Source organism: Mesocricetus auratus, unplaced genomic scaffold (assembly GCF_017639785.1).
Source record: "Mesocricetus auratus isolate SY011 unplaced genomic scaffold, BCM_Maur_2.0 Super-Scaffold_100676, whole genome shotgun sequence".
In the NCBI taxonomy this organism is placed as follows: domain Eukaryota; kingdom Metazoa; phylum Chordata; class Mammalia; order Rodentia; family Cricetidae; genus Mesocricetus; species Mesocricetus auratus.
Genome location: NW_024429266.1, coordinates 91190817 through 91212458, shown reverse-complemented (window position 1 = coordinate 91212458; position 21642 = coordinate 91190817). Strand labels below are relative to the sequence as shown.

At 42.9% G+C, this 21642-nt stretch overlaps 1 long non-coding RNA gene across 1 annotated transcript; it reads left to right on the top strand.

The window, feature by feature from the left end:
• Positions 1-14103: 14103 nt before the first annotated feature.
• LOC121137280 lies at positions 14104-16741 on the top strand. The gene is made up of 3 exons (XR_005874536.1): positions 14104-14430; positions 14634-14722; positions 16579-16741. It is a non-coding gene; the product is annotated as an uncharacterized LOC121137280 (long non-coding RNA).
• Positions 16742-21642: the final 4901 nt, after the last annotated feature.

Here is a 21642-nt window from a genome sequence, read left to right as displayed (position 1 = left end):
CTTCTGAGTTGCTCCCTGGGCCTTGGGGGCGGGAGGAGGGGATAATATAGATTTTTTCCCTTTGAGGCCAAGTGCTAAATTTAAGAGTTAATTAATTCACTAAAATAAAACAAACAAAATTTAAATACGGTAAGAAATCCACCTCCTAGAAAATTTTGACCTTTTTTCCTGATCAATAGGCCCTTGCGCCAGAATGAGTATGGTCCATCTCTTGCGTATGTGCCGGCGTGATGAATGAGAAGCGGGGGTGTGTTTTATTTGCAGCCCTGTGATTACCAGTGCATCTTTTTATAGGTGTGCCTCTTTGGCTACTTTACTCTGTGAATTAACAGGCTGCTGTTCTTGGCCTACCTTTGCTTACACTGTCTCCTCCTCCTTCCTTGAAAGAGTTTTGACCTAACTCCTCACACATAAACCAGGCCTTTGTTTTAATAATTATTTTTTTGTTTGCTGCTGCAGTTAATGTATGTTTCATCTGTCCAAACTCATTACAATCTTTCTCAAGTGGATGCATTATGGCAGCTATGCCAGTGTTATTTTTCTATTTGCTGATATTGTTTATTGGCTGCCTGCTACACATATGGAATATGTCACTGCTCAGCTCCCTGTGCAAATGCAGACAGTGAAAGCAGAATGAGGAGGGCCCTAGATTCTCGTCAAAAATCCGTGTTCAAATCTCATCCCTGAACACACCCTGTCTACACACACACACACACACACACGAAAGTGCACACAAGATTTAGTCCAACCTATCGCTGTGTGCAGTGTCCTCGTTTAGTGATGTCTAGTGATGTCTCAACCAGTTTGCAGAGGTATCTTGAGACATCACCTTTACATAATATAAGCTTCTGCTTGGTCAGGCATTCTATCAGGAGTTCTTACTGGATGGTACTTACAAGGTCTGATGGTGAGGATTCTCTCCCAACTAATCCTATCAGAATTATCAAGGTCATGTAACAGAAAATTCCATAATGTCAATTGCCTGAATTTTCATACTGCCAGTTGTTCTGTGGCCTGGAGTGGGGCAGTTTTCTGTTTAGTGCAGTTTACTGTGTAAGTCGTAAAAGAGAGCAGCTTTGTGATCACATAACAAGGCCTGGAATACAGCTGGGATATAGCTCAGTATCGCTCACTGATGAGGCACTTTCTGGGCATGTGCGAGGCGAGTCCAATCCCCAGTACTGGGAAGGAGGTGGAATCCAAGCACCTCACTTCAGAGGAAAGAAACTGCACACATGCGGTTAAGTCCTGGCTGCAGCCTCTGCTTGCTACACAACCGAAGGCACCTGAAGAACTGTGTTAAGACTTACCATGACAGTACAAATCTTGCCACTCTACAGAGCCCACTCACAAGGTCATGTGATGGGGGAAGTGCTGTGTATATGTCAATAAAGCACTGTTGGCCAATAGGGAAGCAAGATAGGTGGGAGTAGGAGTCCAGGAGGACTCTGGGAAGGAGAAACACAGGAAGTCAAGATGTAACCGCCATAGGGATAAGAAGCTCGGAAACTTCTCCGGTAAGAGAAATACTTAGATTAACAATTATGGGGTAAATACTTAAGTCAGAGCTAGCCAGTAAGAAACAAGCAAGGCCAACAGCTTCATAATTAATACAGTGTCTTGTGTGTTATTTGGGGACTACAACACAGCAGAGCCCAGGCGACTGGTGGGGATAAACCAAAGCTGCTGGCAAGGAAAAGGCTTCTCTTTATAGTCATGGCTACCAGTTAACAATAAATCCCTCATCACCCAAGGAAGGTAACTGCCTTAGGTGAATCTAGGCTTCCATTCCAACAAAGCCTTAAGCTTAATCAAACCACGAAGTTACTTTTCTAAATTGATGCAGATCTCATCTCTCTCAAAGCAAATCTGATTTTCCTGGGGTTTCTAGGACCCATACAAATATAGAAAGACGATGACAAGAAACACATCTGTGGTGAGATCATATGTGATTGTTAACAGCAATATAAATATAACAATTACAATATTTTACAGACACTTGGAAGCATTGTTATAACTAAACCTGAGTAGTGAACATCAGACCTACTTTGAAGGCATCCTCCATCTGTCAGAACCAGAACAAGACTTCAGAGAGCTGATACCCAGCAAGGACCCCCAGTTTCCTTCCCTTAGTCCTCCAGTCCTTGTCTGAGCTCCCAAATTGCTCCTTCTCAGTCATCCAAGAATTCACAGGCAAACAGACTCTCTGTGTAAAGAAAGCAGCATTCAACACAACCTTCCTCACACCATCACACACCACACCCGCCTCCAGACATAGGCCCAGTTACTTGCTGACTATGTTTCTGGCCCCTAGAAAAACCTGAGATAGATCAGAGACCAGTAACAATACCCGACAGGACCAGTTTTGTTCATGATTTTTACTCTCAGAACTTCCCCTATGATGACTGTCTTGCATCCAATAGCATGTATAAATCCACAAAAATCACTAGCATTCTTTAAATATTAAAGAATCAAGTCTTCAAAATTCACAATTTAGCAAGTACTATTTCACAAATAATAAATCAATGCCAGGTTTAACAAATTAGACTTTCCCAAACACCCTGACATTGAATACATACTTTTTAATTTAAATTCCCTTAACCACATAATTGCCAATTACAGATCTAATTGTCAGAGTCTTACGAATTCATTGAACACTTCAAGATGTAGATGAAACCCTTTAAAATGATCCCCAGGAGTAAAGAACTTGCCAAGCTTAAATACTTTTGTGCAGTGACACCAGTTTAAACCCTTTTCTTTCTAGACTTGTAGTGCTATATCCATAAGGCCTACCATGCCCCCTCAAATCTTAGCCAGGTATATTGAGTTTGCATAGTCTGAGGAAATAGCCATTGGCCTTCAGGGTTTGCCATTTGGTTGATTGGTTCATCTGGCTATGCCACGCAGCCAAAGTTCCTTTACCATGTCAGTGAGAGTGCAAAGTCATACTGTCCCCTTAGAAGTAAAGTTTGATACGTTTCACTTTGCCTGCAGGAGCCACCGTCTTATCATAACACCTCAGTGGCCCAGCTTGTCACCGTTATTAGGAAATCTCATATTCCTAATTACTACACTATGTTGAGCAAAGCCATCCAGGGGTTCGGTTTCCTAGGAGATGAGAGATTGTGTTGTTAAAATTACCTCTTCTCCATAGGACACTGGGCAATTAAAAACCTTACCTACACCCTGCTAACCTCTCCCTCTACTCAGTTACAGCCATCATTGTGCCAATTAAACCTTATCATCCTTTCTATGTCACTTTATGTGAGACAGGGGACACTGACCAGCTATTCTGATTTTTATCATTTTTTGCTATTTTACCCAGTGCTATTTGGGGAGATATGTTGAATTACCATCATGTCTCTACAATGTAAGAGCAAATATAATCTTAATAAAATCAGTGAAATACCAGTGTCTATTACTACTCTCCTGGTGAGTAAAATGCATTTAAATTCATGCATTCCCTAGTAGGCTCCCTTTATTCTCATAACTAGGCTTGGAGAACACACTTTGGAGTGTAGTTCTGAACTTGCGAGCTTTCCGGTGTGCCTTTCTTTAAATAAATGCAATTTTGAGGTTTAAATGGTTACTTCTTTGTCTTTTGTGCTGTACCCTTGTTCCTGACAGTGTCACTAGATGCCTTAGAAATGCACTTTTCCCAGCAGCCAGAGAACTCTGTTTGCAGGTGACGGGACATCAACTACCCATCACCTCCAGGAATCTTTGGCTCCAACAGAGGACCAACACCAGGAATCTGGGGTTGGTGCTTCTGAGTCAGAAGTTTCCAGAAGAACTGTGCTCAGGACCACCTTAGAGACTGACAGACCTGAAAAAAAAATAATTCCTTCTCAAGGTTACGACTTCAAAATATTTTTTTTCTAATTAAACACATTGTCTTAGTCAGTGTTGTGTTTCTGTGAAGAGACACCATGACCAAGGCAACTCTAACAAAAGAAAACATTTAATTCGGGCTTGCTTACAATTTCAGTGGGTGAGTCCATTATCAGCATGGCAGTATGTAAGCAGATATGCTGCTGGAGAGGTAAATGAGAGAGGAGAGAGAGAGAGAGAAGAGAGAGAGAGAGAGAGAGAGAGAGAGAGAGAGAGAGAGAGAGAGAGAGAGAGAGAGAGAGAGAGAGAGAGAGAGAGAGAGAGAGAGAGAATGGCTTGGGCTTCTGAAACCCCAAAGGCCACACCTCCTAATTCCTTTCAAGTAATACCTTTCCCCGATAATAAAATCACTGCATGCATTATGCTAATACACCTTAATATATATTGGAGATGCTGTTTTACAGTCTTGAACATGGATAGCCCTCCATTATCTATTAAGATGCTTGATCCACAAATGCTTGGTAAACCATACTGAAATAAAAAGAATATTCTGCTTCAAAGTGAGGTTTCCTGTCACCCCACTACCCCTGACACAAGGCTTACTAATAACTCTCTTAATAGACATCATCACATGCCCGCCAAGCCCAACCCACACCACCTGTTCCTCCAAGTTCACAAGCAGACTGGAAACACTTCATCAGATAGCTGACCTTCTGCTGGAGTGTAGTCAGAATCCAGGCCAGAATCAAAGTTACTGCACAACCCATGTTCATCTCCCTTCCCGGAGTGACTCCTATTCTTCTTTTGTCCTCAGATTGCCTCGAAGATACCCGAACTTAGAGACAGACCCCACACCTATAGTCAAGGTTTTCACTAGCCTTCCTTTTCTCTCATCCAAGTGTTTTATTGTTTTGTTTGTTGTATTTGTTTGATTGGTTTTGTTTTACTTCTTTGTTTTTGGTTGGGTTTTTTTTCTTTTGGTTTTGTTTATGTATTGTTTGTTTTTATTTTGTTCTGGTTGTTGTGTTTGGTTTGGTTTGGTTATTATGTTTGTTTTGGCTCTACTCCTTTAGGTAGAAGCATCAACAGTTATGAGTAATGATAGCTTACTTCTGAGCCCTTATATGCTCTGCTAGCACGGTGGGGCAGGGACTCCTTGTCCCCTCAATCACACCACAGGAGACCTATGTGACTACCAAGTTGATGCTGAAAAGTCATGAGCATGTACGAAAGATAGTCCCATGCTTAGATGCAGAACAGAAGGCTGGTAGGAAATGGGAAATAGGGATCATGCTCTTTGTAACCTGTGTTTCTTTTCTCTTTGCTGCGACAAAATATCTGATGAAAGCCATTTAAAGAAATTGGCTCATTATTTGAGAATCCACCGTGGCAGAAAAATCACAGAGGCTGAGGCCTGGGACAGCCATCCATATTGTATCCACAGTCGGGAAGCAGAGAGATAAATACTGGTCCTCACCTCACCTTCTCCTACTTCTTCAGTTCAGGGCCCCAGCCCAGGGGTCCGTGCTGAACACATTTAGAAAGGGGTCTTTCTCCTCTCAGTTAAGCCATTCTCATAGAAACACCCAGAAGTATGTTTCCATGGTGATGCTAAATCCAGCCAAGTTGACAATGAAGACAAACCATCACTCACTTATGAGAGAACTCTTATGGGGTGCACAGAAAGTGTCGACTCTTCTCTCCTAAGAGAACTTCATCTGTTTCTAAACCATTTGTGCTCTAGAAATGGCACCTTGAGGACTACGCAGTGAATATGCCAGGCGTGGCACTATGCAGGGTATCATCTGAACTAGAAATAGTAGGGGAACAAGTGATGGACATAGAGAGACATGGGGGAATTTCAAAGCTAGCTAAGGTGGAAGATCAGTCAGAATGGGATATGGAGAAGAGGGAAATAAAGGCTTCTTAGCTCTTCAATGAGAGTTGCGTGAGGAGTGCTGGTCCATGCTCTACACTGAAGACCCCTGAGGAAGTAGAGAAGTGGAGCAAAGCCTAGACTTATGGTTAGTCTTCTTAGGCAACGGAACCTTCAGGTTTGGCACAGGGAACAAACCAGGCACTAAGATATGGATTTGGGATCGTCTGCAGGATGAGGTATCATGAGGTATCTGTTGATAACTTAGGACAGAGATGAGGTGGCCCCAGAAGAGAGTGCATCTAATAAGCCTGGAGAACATAGGAAGATATAAACCCCAGATAACTAGGACAGAAGTTACTATGAGAACAAGCAAAAAGAGCCTCGACTTGGTAAGGAAAAAGCACTGTGGTTTCGTATTTGCCATTTTCATTAATTTCCTTATATTCTATCTCATTCTTACAAAGAAGGTTTCAAAGATTTTACAAATCACAAGATAATTTGGATGGCCCAAAATAGATAGGGAAGCACAAAGAAGAGAACAAGGTAAGACAGGTTTTGAAATTGTAAGCAAAAATAAGTGTGCCTAGCACAGGCATTAGGTTGTCCTGTATGTACTTTGTGAAGAGAATTCACTTCAAGGAGGTGTGGCAGCCAGAGCGAAAAGGAAAATGTTACTGATTATAAGAGTACCAATGAAATAAGAATGTTCAGCGTTCTGGCTGGGGACATAGTCCAGTGTTACAGCACGTGCTTACCCAGCATGTATAAGCCCTGGCTTCAATTCCCAGCCCTCTCATAGCAAAAAAAAAAAAAAAAAAAAAAAAGTGGGGGATGACCACAGTTCAAACATTCCTGAAAAAAAGTAGAATGACTTGTTATTTCAGTCTAAATGGAATGTTTCCCGAAGGCATGCTAGACTGCCGTTGACAACAGCTAACTGCTGTACAATAGGCAACTTCCAGCTTTCATGCGACTTCATACAGCATACTTGATGCTGAACCTCTGCGTCCCACTCAACGGGCGCAGTTAAAGAGACAGAACAGTGTGAATACGCAATTCTATGATGTTAAGCTGGGGCTGGTTTTGGAGCCATGGACAGGCTCTCAGCAATCTCCTCAGAACTGATTTTCTCACAACTGAGCTTTCCATAAGGACCAAAGAGCAAAGCTCAAGGTCATGGCATCTGGCCACACGTAGAGTACAAATATCCTCGGGCAGATCTGCAATACACTGTGTGTGTGTGTGTATATGTGTGTGTATACTTGTGTGTGCATGTGTGTGTATGCGGATATATGTGTGTGTATGTATGTGTGTACATGTGTGTATGGATATATGTGTGTATATACATGTGTGTGTATGTATGTGTATGTGGATATATGTGTGTGTATGTGTGTGTTATGTATGTGTGTGCATGCATATGTGTGTGTATATGTGTGTGTGCATGTGTGTATGTGGATATGTGTGTGTATGTGGATATATGTGTGTATATACATGTGTGCATGTGTGTATGTGTGTATTATGTGTGTGCATGTGTATATTTGTGTATATGTGCATATGCATGTGTGTATGTGGATATAAGTGTGTGTATGTATGTATGTACATGTGTGTATGTGAATATGTGCATGTGTATACATGTGTGTATGTATGTATACATGTGTATATGTGTGTGATGTGTGTATGTGGATATATGTGTGTGTATTATGTGTGTCCATTTGTGTATGTGTGTGTGCATGTGTGTATATGTATGTATATGTATGTGTGCATGTGTGTGTATGTGTGTCCATTTGTGTATGTGTGTGCATGTGTGTATATGTATGTATATGTATGTGTGCATGTGTGTGTATGTGTGTACATGTGTATATTTGTGTGTGCATGTATGTAAATGTATCTGTATGTGTATATGCATGTATATGTGTGTAAGAGTGTGTATGTAAATCTCCTAAAAAAGAACATTCTCTTCAAGCATCCTCCTTGTCACCAACATCGTCTTCTGAAAGCTAGAGACTGAGTACCCTGGCCCAGAAGAGAGAACCTTTCTCCTTCTGCAGTTAAGCCAAGCTCCAGCCTCAGCAAGCGAGTCTGCAGATTCGGCACAAAATTAATGGCCAATAAAGCCTCACCATCCAGACTGGCCATGTTTCATGGCAGCTAGGGATACTAGGAGCATTACATTCAGGGTGAATATTTGTTCTGTGCCCTTGGAGGCCTAAATAAAGAAGGAACACAAGGAAAACTGAGGTTAATGGAAGTCGAAAGGAAACACTAGCCAATAAACAATGTATATACTGAAAGATATCTAATAGTGAAAAGTTGTGGGGTGGGGTGGGGGGGCTTCCAGTTTGTCACTGAAAACCAGAGAACAGAGCACTCTTGTTAATTCAGCCTGGCCATGAAGAATTATCTTCTCTATTGTTGCAAGCTACACACCATCTCCTCTTAGAGAGGAGTTCCTAAGCAGTTGCACTACTCCTTGTAGCTGGCCTAAGACTGAGCCCCAAAGGGAGTTCAGGAAAGCTTCTTAGACAGGAATGCAAGCCGAATCCTTTTATACCATTTTATAAATAAAACCAAAAATCTAATTGGTTGCAAGCTGGCCCCTCAAAACGTTAGAGTTGTATGGAGACAGGAAGCTCATTCTGAGCTAACTGAGCTGCTGGCTGCTGCCCTGGGGTTAGGAAGAAGGAACATGTGTTACAACGTGATTGAGGAGAATAAAGAGCTGGCGTCTCCACTCCTCAAACTTCAACTCAAGTTGACTAAGCCATGGGCTCCGCTGTGCCTGGCAGTGGTCTTGCCCTCTGGAATCTTCTCTGCCTGCTTTCAGTGACTCTTCCTAATTTTCAGACAGGAAATCTTAGAGTACATCAGAAAACCCATTTGATCTAGGGAAGAGCCAATGCTAGTAAACAGAAATGCTTGAAGTCATCTCCAAGTATAACAAGGTCCAAAAGGCTTCATTAGGAGCCAAACTGCTAACAGCCAAAGCATGGATTGCATCTCGGTTCCAAATGAGTAAGTGGCTGCACTCTCAATAAGAACAACCTTCTTCCACCACTGCAGTCCTCAATCTGCCAAAAACTTAATCTCCATACTCACCAGAACTAATATGTTAGCCCCAACCACAAGCCCAAGACGTCAAAGCAACTGATCTTGTGCCTTTCACTCATGTGTGGATGTTGTAGTTAGGGTTTCTATTGCTATGAAGAGACTCCATGACCATAGCAACTCTTATAAAGGAAAAGCATTTCACTGGGGTGGCTTACGTTTTAGTCCATTATCATCATGGTGAAAAATGGTGGTGTGCAGGCAACAGGGGAGTGAACTGAAACAATGGACATGCCCTGAACATACTTAAGATCTCAAAGCCCACCTCCACGGTGACACACTTCCTCCCACAGGACCACACCTACTCCAAAAGACCACACCTCCTAACAGTGCCACTCCTGGTGGGGGCCATTTTCTTTCAAACCACCACAGTGTGTGTGAGTGTGTGTGTGTGTGTGTGTGTGTGTGTGTGTGTGTGTGTGTGTGTGTGTGTGGTGATTTGAGTGTATGTACATATACATGTGGGTGCAGGTAGAAACCTGAAGCCGACATTGTGCATCTCTTCAATCACCCTGCATCTTTATCGTTTGAGTCTCTCACAGAAACTGAACCTGCAGCCAGTGAGCTCTGGGAACTCATCTGCCTGCTCTCCAGCACTGGGACTGCATAGACATGGCACTGCGCCTGGCTTTTTATAGAGGCTCTGGGGATTTGAACTTGGGTCCTCAAGCTTGTTCAGCAGACACTCTTCTGACTGAACCATCTCCCCAGCTCCCTTTTCATTTTCTTAGAACACTCATTAATCAGTTGCTTAAACCTGAACTTTCCAAATACCAGCAGGCACTTAGAGCAAGCTTATCTTGGTTGCAAGCAACAGAAATATACTTTCTGAACTTAAATGGTAACTGAAGTAGAGGAGAACATCCTAGAAATCTATTAGGTTTTTTATTGTAATAATTTTTATGATGACTCTTAATGACTACACAAATGCAAGCTGCTTGGAGATACTCAGAAACTTCACAGCAATGGTTGGCTGTCCTCAGTAATGGCCAGGAGTTACTTGCATGAAACCATTGTCAAAACAAAAGGACCACATTGGTGTAACCCATTTGAAGGGTTGTTGGTAACCTAGGTATTTCTCCCACATGACCTTGTCACCTTGTGTCACAAGGCCCAAATCCCTCACGCTTGCCTCTATAGCTGAATATTTGGTGGTTACACTGAGTTGTATACAGTGGGCATGCTTGAAGGATTCTTTACCCACATCCAGTATTGCTTTCGTATTCTAGCTTCTACAGGCTGCTTGGTGATCAGGCCAAGCAAACAAAGGGAACTTATTTGGTCACCAGAAGCTTCACAACAGGGTCCCCTGTGCCAGATTCTAATGCAGTAGTGGGAGGAACACTTGAAACCGGGAGTGCATAAAGGTGACGTTGAGAATGGCCTGACCCAACTGTGAAATAAGAATCAAAATCTAGGCATCAGGGAGCTTGGAGGTGGTTCACTGGGTCAAGCAAATATGAGGACCAGCTTTTGGATCTCCAGCATCCGGGTAAATACAAGACAGGCATGGCGGCCCACCTGTAACCCTGGTTCACGAGAGGTGGACACAGGGGATCCCCAGAGCAAGCCAACTAGTGAGAAGAGCAAATCAGCAAGCTCAAGTGACAGAACTTGCCTCAATATTTAAGGTTGAAAGCAATCAAAGAAGGCACCAAACATCACCCCTTGGCTTCTACAGGCATCTATACATGAAGCATTAATCTAATTAATCTTAACAATAAAAATCTGGAGTCAGATATAAGGTTAAGAACCAGAAAGACCAAAGAAACAGAGGAGCAGCCACCAATGACTTCTTACCTCTCCGGATCCTTCAACCAAAAGGGCCAGGATCCTTGCCTCCACCCCATCTTACCAATTCCTGTCTCCACCTCCGGAGTGCTGGCATTAAAGGTGTGAGCCACCACCACCCTACTTCTATGGTTAACTAGTGGCTAGCTCTGCCCTCTGGTCACCAGGCAAACTTCATTTGTAAGAACACAAACAAAATATCCCATAACATACACCCATGTGTGTCTATAGGCTTGTGAACATATATGAAAGCACATCATATACACATGCAAATAAAGTTTTCTCTTTTAAAATAAAGTATCAGAATCTATAGTGATATATACTTTAGTTTCTTAGTTTTCATTTTTTCATAGTAGAATCAGAGCTAGAAGGTTTCTGAGGTAGTTCAAAAACTGTGAAGGAACCATTTATTCTCCCAAGTTGGCCATGGCATTGACTTTACATTTAACCCTTCTGCTTGGGGCCAGTGTTGGGAGAGGGCTACAGCGGGCTGGAGAAGTCTTCCCTTCCTTCCCACTGATGCGTCTTGTATCATTTTGTATATGGTGCGTGTGGTTTTGATAGTAAGACTTTACTGCACACATATAACATGAGCATGGTTTCCTCTGGCAACATTGCTCCTTGTTTGCCGGCTGGGGTGAAATACATCACCATTTGATGGTTCTCCATAAATCCCATGTAAGTTTGTCCAGGGGCTCTGTCACCCAGATTAGCTTGGGGAGCACTGCTGGCTGCCTGTAATGTATGGAAAGCCTTTGCTTCTGATGGTAGACTTCATAGCTCAAGCATTGTCTTGCAGCTGTTACTTCTATTTGACCTCTTAATCTTGAACCCACCATGCATTGCTCACAAAGGTACTTAACCCCTTATCATTCCTCCTTATATTCCTTCTCCACCAGAGAACACGACGGGAATATAGAAGAGTCTTTGTGGCTTAGGAGATTCGGAGAACTTAAGGAAATCAGGTTTCTTTAACTAATATTAAGACTGCAGATCCATTATGCAGAAACCAGTTCCAAGTGTGTGTGTGTGTGTGTGAGTGTGTGTGTGTTTCTGTGTATATGTATATGTCTTTGTGTGTGTCTGGGTATGTATGTGTGTAAATGTGTCTATGTGTGTTTGTGTGTGTGTGTCTGTGTATATGTTTTTGTGTGTGTCTGGGTGCAAATTTGTCTGTCTCTCTCTCTCTCTCTGTGTGTGTGTGTGTGTGTGTGTAATGTCTGTGTCTGCCTGTGTGACTCTGCATGTGTCTGTACTTAACTGCGTTGAGAGTGCCAAGGGTGGCACAGCTGTTAAGCTGCACAATGTGAACTTAAGAATGAGCCACCATTGCATATTATCATGTACCTTGGTGATTTTTACTAGAAAACTTGGTCTTTCTTATTATACTTAGAAGCAAGAATTAATTACAGATAATCCCAAAGAAAGAATAGAGGTGTTACCATTTTCATCAGAAGTCAAACAAACTGTAGTTTCTCCTAAGTACAGATTCAGGGACAGGAATGGCAACCTACAAAATGTTAGGAGACTTGGAAAGAGATAGAGGAAAGTGGGCATGCCCACAGTCTTCATATTTTTGTCAAGATTCTGTGCTGTTCGTCCTGGGTTCTCTGGGCTCTAGAGTGAATGAAGAAAGAAACATTCACTGGATTCCTGCAAGGCCAGATGCTATCCTTCAACTAAACTGAACCATCGTACACTAAGTTATAGGCAACCCCCTAGAGGTAAGGAGCAGCCCTGGCCTTCAAGGAGAGGTTAGTTACTTGGAAGAATACAGGACATGCACAGAAAGCAAACAGTAAGCACTGGCCTTCGGTAAGTGCCAAGTGAAATGAACAACAGCGGTCTGTGGGGCAGAGGAAGTGTAGTAGAGTTTTCAGGAGAAGACAAACTGGTTTAGGGAAGGGAGATGTAAGGATTTGGAGCTTGACCTTAAGCAACAATTCTTGGCTGAAGGTCGGTGTTCTCTGAAGAAAATGTTGGCGAAATGAACAAAGCATGTTTGAATAGAAGTAGTGGGCTCATATCCACGTAAGTAATGTCAAAAGATTGAAATGGGAAGACAGAAGGGGACAAGAGAAAGACAGAACAGTCAGGGTTATCCTGTGGGCTCTGTTCAAGGGAATGACACTACCTGGGGCTTTAGATGGTTAAGCAGACCTACTCTGTGCTAGAGATAAAGATTAGTGAGCCTGGGGTCATAAAGAACCGACATTCAGGGATGAGACCAAGAAAAGGAGCTGAGCCGGTGGCTGTAGCCAGGGAATAAATGTAACAGGATTCAGGAGGTTCTTTAAGGAAAACAGCTAAACGAAATAACTTTAAATGTTGAGTAATTTGGGATACTTGGGGGAAGAAAGAACCAAGAATAACTGAGAGCCCCTAGTCTTCCTGACTGGCAGAATGAAGACTCATTTGTAGAAATGGGGAAGCCTGGAGAGCCTTTTTGTCACCATACTCCAGCATTTGCTGTGCCCAAGAAGAGTACCAAAGATGTCTCCAGTCTTGCTCTCCCTGCTCAGCATCTTCTAGCCTAGATGACTTAACCCATCTAGCTTCTTGAGCTACTTGGAGCTGTTAGCTAGCTGGAAGCTGTATCATTTTTGTTTGTTATCAGCAATCGCTCTCTAAATGACGTTACCACAATGTGATAAGGAGTCAAGCAAGGACATGTACATTCCACATAGATAAAAGACAGCCTGGCTTGCCCAGCGCTCACAGCACTTCAGCTTCATTAGGTCCCGAGGTTGCTTCATTAGAGCCAACGCCATTTACGTTTTTATGTTCACTTCAAGGCTGTTTGTTTTGACAAAAGATTTTAAGGAAAGGCACTCAGAACTTTCTGGGTTTTATTTAACTTTATAACCATCTAATTTACTCCCCAATAAAGAGATAACTAAGCATTCCTGTTACGTCGCTAGAACGCTCTTTACATCATTTTGAAATACAGTCTAAGATTCTGCAAACAGGAAATCAGCGCCAAGGATATGCTGACCCAGCTATCTAGGTTTGATGCCGAGGTCTAAGGACGCCTCACGTTCCTCTTTATGGATACACAGATTCACTGTAACTCTGAAAGGTGCTCTTTCCACTGATATGTGGGTACTTCCCAGAGAAAGTGTGACCCTGACCCTGCCGCACACAGGGCATGGCGGGAAAGGAGCTGGCAAACAGGAGTGATTAACAAAGGGTGGGATGACTTAGGAGTAGGGAGGAATGAGTGTGGGGGCTTGGAAGCTTGGTCCTCGGCTGGGCTAAGAGGCACATGTCTTTAATACCAGCGCTTGTTAGACGAGAGGCAGGTGGATCTGCTAGTTTGAAGCCAGCCTGGTCTACATAGTGAGTTCCAGGACAGCCAGAGCTATATAGTAAGATCCTAGAGAGAGAAAGAGAGGAAGGGAGAGAGGGAGGGAGGGAGGGAGGGAAGGAGGGAGGGAGAGAGGTAGGGAGGGAGGGAGGGAAGGAGGGAAAGAGTTTGTTCCAGTTTCTCCCAAAGACTAATAGATTTAGATAGATGACTGTCTGACTTACCATCTCATAATTCAACCAGTGTTCAGCCTGGAAGACTTATTCAATGCTGTTCTCTGCTAGGCAGGATCTACTCCCTAACTAGGGACAGCTGATCTCAGAGCCAACTTACCTCATTCCTGTTACCTGGACTTCCTTCTGTTCATTCAAGGTTCTGTGAATCACATCTTCTCTCTACCACCCAGCCAACAACAGCTGCCCAACACCACCTCCACCCCACCCCCACCGCAGACATGAACATCAGCTGGGCTTGCTCCTCATCTCCCACTCGGACAGCCTGATCATCTCTAACGCAGGTGATGGTGACATAGTCTTTTCCTTTTCACTGTGGCCCCAGTTCAAAGGCAGGGCATCTGTGGATGTCTCGTCTGAAAGTGTGCCCGCTGTGTTCTGAAGGAAAGAAAGGGGAAAAAAGCATTTTTAGGCAAATTCAGAGTCACCTCCCATTGGAAAGAAAACTTCGACTATGCAGTTATATGGTTGTTTGCTTTGGGTTTAGTTCTTTTAGCAGAAGGAGAAAAATGGACCTGGTATGTGATGGTGCATGTCCACGGCCCCGGCACTCCAGAAGTTCGAAGCCCCACTCAGGTATGTGGCAAGACCTTGTCATAAATTAATTAAATAAATAAGAAAAGAAACAAGGCAATGAGTCCACTTGGAGGAGGTCTCTAATACGGGAAGCTGAGGATGTGTTTGGAGGGTTTTGTGGAGACAGAAGTAGATGGAAGAAACTCCTGCTTGTGTATCAGAGGTTCTGTCGTGGGAAGGCCGTGTGCTGTGCTCCTTCATATCGCCTGTGATAACAGCTGATCTGTGTTTCCAGGAACAGTCCTGCAAGTCATATACTCTAAATTCAGATCCAGCAATGAAACTCCTCAGGTGGACTCCTTTGCAGGATGGAGTGGGGGATTGCCGTCACAGGCATGTACATGTGTGTGTATGCATACATATGTACAGATATATACATATATCATTATATTTGCAGGGTGGGGTTACCATCATAAGTAAGTTTATATACATCTATGTTTGTGTGTGTGATTACACTTAGAAGAAGATAAGTTAAGGCAGGAGAGTAGCGTGATGAAACCTCTTTTTGTTTAGTGGAGGCTTTTGTTTCTGCTTCTTGTCCCGACTATGAATTCAGCGCCCCTATAATTTCTTTCCCCAACACAGACTCAACAGAGTTTCATTTATTATTTATTTTTCATGGCTCCCAAGTAACTCATATTGCCCTCTAGAAGGCAATAAATACTTACCCACCTGAACTGCTAGTTTTTCTCACAAACATCTGGCAAGTTTTGTGAGCCTCTTAACTACTGGATTTCCATACCAAATGTATTTTCTATTTAAATCTTTTATTTATGGTACTTTTGAGTAAATCCAGACCAACAGAATATTAACTCTGAAGTAGAGATTTTAGCAGAAGGAGGAAGTTTTTTGTTTTTTTTTTTCATTTGTAACTTTCACGGCACAACTGTTTTAATGCCAAGGAGACAAGCAGAACAATTAAAGAGACTGTCTACAGACTTGGAGGGAAGAGGGAAAAAAAGAAAATCCTTTAGTTAAGTAGGCACAAAAGAACCATTTCCTCAAACATACAATTCATCCTTCCCCCAGAACAGGAGGGGAACACATAGCCATGCTCTGTAATGAGAAGACTCCTTGAAGTGGCTGCTGAGAAACTTATCTCTGGTTTCAGTTCTTAGAAGCTGCTGATAAGGTACAGGCACTGAGGGAAATGTCCTCCACACACGTTCCTGTGAGATCTAAAACAATCCACTCTTGGAGCTGAACATCAAATGTGTCATGCATTACATGAGGTGGACCCTGTTCTAGCTCATTTCTGTTGCTGTGATACAATACCCTGACACACAGCAATGTAAGGAGACAGGGTTGGCTTGGCTTACACTTTCAGGTTACAGCCCATCGTTGTCAGGAAAACAAGGTGGCAGGGACTTAAAACACATGATCACAACGTACCCACGGCCAAAATCGGAAAGGGGAAATCCACACATGCTGTTCGAGCTCAGTCCCGTGTCCATACTCACACATCCAGGGACCTCTGTCTAGGGAGTGCTGTTGCCTGTAGTAGACTGGATTTCCCCACATCAGTTAGCAATCGAGACAATCCCCTGCAGACATGACCACAGGCCAACCTGATCTAGACAGCCCCTCACTGAGATTCTGTTCACAGGTGACTCTACATTGTGTCAAGGTAATAATTAAAACTAGGCATCACGGGCCAGGCAGTGGTGGTGCATGCCTTTAATCCCAGCACTCGGGAGGCAGAGGCAGGCGGATCTCTGTGAGTTCGAGGCCAGGCTGGACCGACAGTCTCCAAAACAATACAGAGAAACCCTATCTCGTAAAACCAAAAAAAAAAAAAAAATAGGCATCACAGATAGGTTTATTGATAACCTGCTTATCTATGTGACAATACACAGGTCCTATGGCTTCTCAGAGATTCAGGTACAATGGAAATATAAATCAACAACCTCTCAGCACTACACTCGGGATGAGAGGATAGAGAAGATCACATGATGTCCTGGAATTCTGCCTGGCTGTCTGACATACAGCAGAACCTCAATAAATGTTTTTTTTCTCTCTTTCTATGTTGAGACGTTCTTTCTTTCTCTGATAGAACAAAACCGCCAAGATGCTGAAGCAGACATTCATGGCTATCTTTAAAAAAAAAACTTCATGGTGGAATCTTTGGAATTAGCTCTTTGTCTTAGTTGACTTTTTTTAATTGCTGGTCATAAAGCACCATGGCCAAGGCAACTTATAAAAGAGAGCACATAACTGGGTTACAGCCTTCAGGGGTTAGAGTCTATGATGGCAAAGAGAAGCAACCGCTGAGAGGTCACATCTTGACTTGCAAGCAACACCCAGAGAGAGGGAGAGACTCGGTATTTCATGAGTCTTTTGAAACCTCATGTGACATGCCTCTTCCAATAAGGCCACACCTCCTCATCCATCCTTTCCAAACAGTTCCACCAACAGGGCCATGGCAGCTGCTCTTATTCAAACCACCACACTCTTCATATCAGTTACCACATATGTGAAATGGAAATTATATAACTTACCTTACCTACTTTACAAGGTGCTGTGACATACTTGAAAAATGTACAGTACTGACAGAAAAAAAAAATCAATGAGATGGGAAAACCTGAATGACATTTAAAAGACTGGATTCTGATCATGTGACCTTCATCAAGCTTCTAAGTGTCACTGCTCATCATTTCCCTTACATTTAAGATGATCAATAATAATTACATTACTTTCTAGGTGTACATGATAACACAGTGTTGGTTATAATAGGAATGCGGTACCCTCTTCTTTACAGGGAAAATCCCAAACCTCCATTAGAAGGCAGTAGAGAAGTGATATACTGACTTGCTGTAAACAGAAGGCAGTCTGTGTTTTCAGGATCCATGCAAGGAATAGACAGCAACAGATATCACTGTGTTGTGTGGAAAGGGTAAGGACACAGTGGACCTTGGCAGTCACAAATAGTGTTTAAAAAGCACTGTAGAGGAAGACAAAATTGAGTCTCCCACCTTTCCACATTTGTTCCCCCACGTTTCTGTTGAGTAGATAAGCTAAGGGCTCAGCTTGAGAACAGGAAGTCTCCACCAAGGGGGAACATTACCCCCATCCATTTCAGTGTCTGTGGCTGGGCCTTTGAACCAAAGATAAATGCTTTTAAAAGCACACTGGTGCGTGTAAAATATGTTGCACACGGTGTGCAAGATTCGGAATGGGAAACCCACTGCAACAGAAGGAGCCTGCGGTTTCTGTACCATCTGGGGTGGCGGTGGTGGAGAGTCATGCCTGGACAAGGGGGGCCATGATACAACAGTTGCACACAGAGAGACCTTAGCAAGGCGTGCTTGTTCAGAGTCTTCAGAAATAAGGATCCCTTTAGTGCGGAGCAGATGCCTCTCCCGTTCTGAGGTGCGGAAGAAGGTCTGAAAACTCCTTGGCCTACCTCAGAAGATGGTTGGAGAAGGTCAAAGACGCCTTCCCGCCTCACTGGTTTCCTCAAGTGCAGATGGGCCATACTTGGCCCTTACTCCGTCCTGAGTACCATCACCCTAATGCTTGGAACTTGGCTTTCTCCCTCTTCCTTACCCGTCCGTCTTCCCTTCCAAATCCTCAAACCTAACATTTACATGTAATTACAGCTCTTCATCAAACATGCTGCTGCCATTTTGGCTGACACATGAATACATAGGGAGTTCTAGATCAACTTGGCCTACAGTGTAAGATCCTGCCTCTCTCTCTCTCTCTCTCTCTCTCTCTCTCTCTCTCTCTCTCTCTCTCTCTCTCTCTCTCTCACACACACACACACACACACACACACACACACACACACACACACACACACACAAAATACAAGAGGTAGAGAAACAGAAGTACATCCATCCTTTACTTCTGATCACCCCTGGGTTCCCTAACCCTTTGGCAGTTCAAGAGACTCACATGAGTAGCAGAAACTGATAGGATTATTTCGATTAAAATACAACTGGTGAGACATCTGCTTAAACATGACAGACTAAGCAAGTGCATTCACATCTAATAACTTCTCCTCAGATCCCATTAAAATGATGGACACTAGTAAATTATGGGAATTGGGAGTAGATGCCCTGTGACAAATGACCAGAAAAAAGCTAAAAATTAAACTAAGAGGAAGGTGGTTTGTGTCGCCCACTCCAGGAAAATTTTAAAAATGGGGTCACAAGCCAGGCTTAGTAGTACATACCTGTAACCCAAGCATTCAGAACTGCTTGTGGGAGGTGAAGACCTTTTTGTGATCCTACAAAGACGTCCACAGCTTTTCAAAGTGTTTGGATAGACAAAGAGAATCTGTTACTAGTTGTCTGGTTTCTAATGTAAACTGCAAACATTTACATGATAGAGAAACATAGAACAAATATTGGAGTAGGTATCTGAATGGAATTGTGGCCTCTATCCTAGGATGAAAAAATATTATTTCTTAGAGAAATGATATTACTCAATTATATGATGGCTCAGAAGGTGGTTTTCTTACCCTGTGTTTTTTTTCTGTGATCCATAACACCGGGTGAAATTCAACTCATAAGCAGGGAAACAACATGAGAGGAAAACCAGCCTGAGGAGAGAATTCAGCTCTAACAAATGTCCTCCAAATTCCAGTCACATCGGGTACAGGCTGATGACTCAAACTAACATTATTTTAATGTCACAAATCTGAGAGGACAGAACAATCTGAAATATAAGATGACATGATGGTTACAAGCTAACCAGATGCACTAAAACAGAAATAAACCCCGTGCTTCAGGGCAAGGTGTAGAACACAACACGTACATTGATAACGTAATACAAAGAACCAGAAATCACAAATGTAATGTGCTTCCTCCACATAGGACAGGACTAAATTTGGTCTGTGTTTAAAGACATACATGTCCGCAGGCAGGGCAGGGACAGTCTGGTCTATTGTGCCCACACAGAATCATGTGGTGTGACTACACACTCTAGGTAAGGGTGTGGAGATCCAAGGGTGGGTACAAGGACAATATAGGGCTTAGCCTGAAAAACATTTGCCTAGGGACACAATGGCAGACTTCAGCATCTGAAAGTCTCACCAAGCAGAGGGATTAGATTGATTTTGTACTTTGTAACTCCCAAACTTTCCAAATCCCAGGACATGGGATGTGACAAAGAACCTTCGTGTCATTTTCAAGAACAAGAGGCAACCCATGGATGTGGTTTGAATACTGAGAGCCAGGAAGTTTCAGAACTCTGTGCAGCTTGTAAGACAATGTTTGAAATCCAATGTGCACTGGGAAATCCTGTAGTAACAGAATGTAATCATAACAAATGAAAGGCAATTGGGGATAGATGCCCGCTCAATATAAGAAAAAATATTTCAAAAGAAAGAGTTAGTCGTAGGACAAATGCCGGCTGTCCATGCTCTACCTATCCATATTAAATGGACACTTTTGCAATATTTATTGTGAGTCTGATGTATAATAACCACTTTTCCACCATCAAGTCACTCAGAGCATGAAGTAGAAGACAAGCAAGACAGCAGCATGACAGCCAAAGCTAGAGGGAAAATGTTTAACCAAAGTTTAAACTCAGAGTATAGAGAGGAGGTGGTATAGAGAGAGTGTTGCCTGCAGAAGAAACAACGAGATTCACCTAGAATCAGAAATATAAGTAGTGAAAACATTGACATATGCAGGGAGGATACTTCAGTGACCTAAGGCAGATAAAAAGTAATAATAATAATACTGGATGGATTTAACCATCATTAAGAAGTTGGAATAAATAAGACTTAGGGTGATGAATAACCAAGAATGATCTTGGTGATAGTTGGATTTCCTTGACTGATGGTAGATCTATTCATTCAGAGAAAACACGTTTCTGTTAAAGCTGAATTTGGTCCTAAACAAGAATTTGAAGAGCATGAAGAACAATTACATAGAGAGGTCAGGATGGCAGCTGGGTGTGTGGGTCCACAGTTCAAATCAGGAAAATAACTAGAAGATGAAGATGTGCTTTCTCATAAAAAGGAAATCAAGAAGGCACATTATGGACTACTGCATAGTCTAGGATGCCCCAAATCCAAAACCAGGGCCTCTGAAGGAAAGATAAAGGAAAGAAGGAAGGAAGGAAGGAAGGAAGGAAGGAAATATACAGAAAAGAAGAAACTCTAAAGGGGAAAAAAGTCAGAACAGTGGAGGAAATAAGCTTCCAAATTTAAAAATTCAAAGTTCCAATTTAATGACAAAAAAAAAACTTCATTCACATCATGACATGCCTTTGAGTCTTAACCATCCTGAAAATAAAGACAAGATTCTTTACAAAGGCAGCTATCAAAGAATTGGAAACCACAGTAAGAAACTTTTCAACAGCAACCCTGATCACTACAGGGTAGGCAGAAGACTACAATCTCTCTAAGGAAATTAGGCCCAATTTGTAATTCTATGTCCAGCCAAACTATGAATCCAGGGTAAAGGTAGACTTCCTGGTAAGATGGGGGACTGGATGCTGCCTCTGTGTGACAAAGTGGAATGTCATAACAAGAAAAAAAAAAAGAAAAAGGACTCCATTACAAAGCAACAAGGCGGAGAAAGAGATTCCAGGGCCCAGGAAACAGATAGTGAGACAGTTGAAAATTGCAAACAAGCAGAAGTCCAAAGCACCAAAAGGAGCAAATGCATAGCCAGCAACACTCCACCAGGGGGCCTGGAGGCAAAAGCCTCACTGGAAAGGAAGCCCTGGAGAACAGAATTTGGTGTCACCACCCACAGGACAAGCCCACAGCCTTGTATGTATCAGAACTGGCTTCAGATTCACTGGGCATGGACTGCTCTATCCAGCAGTCACCAGCAGTAGGGAGCTGTGCCCTCAGCCCAGAGGGTACCTGCCAGGCACCATCTCGAGAGAGAGCCTGTTGTTTTACACTGAGCTACCCCAGGGGCCTGAAAACCAGGAACACTGTAATGAGAGAGCCTGAA